This window comes from Sinocyclocheilus anshuiensis, unplaced genomic scaffold, assembly GCF_001515605.1.
Source record: "Sinocyclocheilus anshuiensis isolate Anshui unplaced genomic scaffold, SAMN03320099.WGS_v1.1 scaffold527, whole genome shotgun sequence".
NCBI classification, from domain to species: Eukaryota; Metazoa; Chordata; class Actinopteri; order Cypriniformes; family Cyprinidae; genus Sinocyclocheilus; species Sinocyclocheilus anshuiensis.
Window position 1 is genome coordinate 527,865 of NW_015548227.1, and position 1,854 is coordinate 529,718.

Sequence of the window (1,854 nt, forward strand, 5' to 3'; positions counted from 1 at the left end):
ATACATATATATATATATATCAAACAATACAACTTTATGGATTATATATTTAAATTAATAAATAAATGTAATTACTATAGAGAAACATTTTATTTGCTGGATTATCCAATAATAGATACGACTACACTGTTATTTAAAATGTAAACTACTTTCTTTGAATTTCCAAAATAAAAAAATAACTACTTTATATAAAACATATATAATATTTATATAATATTATTTTATGAATTGCATATTTAAATGAAGTTAATTACAACAGAAAAATGATTTAATTTGCTGGATTATCCAGTAATGGATATTAATTAGAGGTCGACCGATAGTGGATTTTACTGATACCGATAGCTAGGTTGGACCACACTGGCTGAATAATCAACTGATAGTTGTTAAAATGCTGAACGAAAACTAAAATAATGCTGTACTATATAAATGTTCCGCGGCAGGATTTTCTTTTGAGTTTGAAGTTTCCCGCTCTGCAGCGCGCAGTGTCACGTGTCAAAACAAACAACATGTGCTGTTAGTGATTTCCGCTTCTAGAGGCCGCTCTCGTACTGTATAATGCCAGCGGACCCTTCTCGGCCACTCCAGCAATGGACGCAACCCGGAAAACTATCGGCATTGATTTTTGCCGATAACCGATAGTTCTGCCAATCAACTATCGGTGCCGATTAATCGGCAAAACCGATGAATCGGTCGACCTCTAATATTAATACACTGTTATTTCAAATGTAGTCTTCTATCTTTCATTTTCAAGTAAAAAATAACAATATAAAATATATAGAAAAAATTATATAAAATGAAATACAATTTTATGGACTGCATATTTAAAAGAATTATCAAATGCATATTTAAAATCTAAACCTTTTTCTCATATATATATATATATATATATGTGAAGAGTTTGGTTCCAAAACGCGATAAACGGCATTTTTAAAAAATATATAAAATCAAATATCAAATAATATATTAATTTTAATTTTACGCAAAATGCAATATCAGCCGAGTTATTCTGTCATGTTTTCTCCCTTTTTTCCATGATGGCAGGGGGCGGTGGATATTTGTGGTGGTCAATGTGGATGAGTTCTTCTGTGTCATCACGTTCTATTAGTTCTACAGCTTCAGTTTTGGAACTTTCACGCTTAGTAACACATACAGCTGTTGCCTCACCACAGTGCAACAGTGAAAAGGGACCCCTTTCAAACAGTGTCGCGTTCCGAACGTTATTTAAGCAACATACCGTATTGCGGTATTTAAAAAATTCATATCATAACAAAAATAAACACCGGTATTCGGTATGAACCGGTATACCGCCTAGCACTACTTAGGGCTGCACGATAAATCACATGTGATTGTCATGCGCATCTCGTCAGTAAAGCCGGTTCTGTGAATAGTAAATCTCCATCACGTGCTTTCAGATGGAGCGGCATTTAATACTCAGAGCCGTAGATTACTGCTATATCGCGTTCATAATCACATAATCGACTAAAGATTTTTCTGGTCGACTAGTAGTCATTCATTTTTAAGCATTAGTCGACTATTAGTCGCACTTTTATTAATAAACCATATAAATCATAATAATGAGCCTTTAATTACCTACATAGCCTAATAAGCGCTCAAGCGCACGCAAAAAAGGCTTGCCACAGCGCACCGGCAAATATAATAATTATGAATGTGTTAGGGAAAAACAGCAAGTACACTGCATTAACGTTTTAATAATTTATTGTTACACTAGTGCTTTCTGTTTTCGGTTTAAGAGATGAAGTCGGCGACACTGACTCGTCATCCCCGCAGTATGCGCCTGTATGCATGTTTCAATGGGATTACATAATCTGAGAATATTTGTTTTCTATTTGAATT

The 1,854-nt window shown here is 33.9% G+C and overlaps 1 protein-coding gene across 6 annotated transcripts in view; it reads right to left on the reverse strand.

Moving 5' to 3' along the window:
* The window catches only part of LOC107654438 (period circadian regulator 3), a 22,441-nt gene that overhangs the window by 5,041 nt on the left and 15,546 nt on the right, over window positions 1–1,854 (reverse strand). The gene's annotated exons all lie outside the window — the stretch shown is intronic.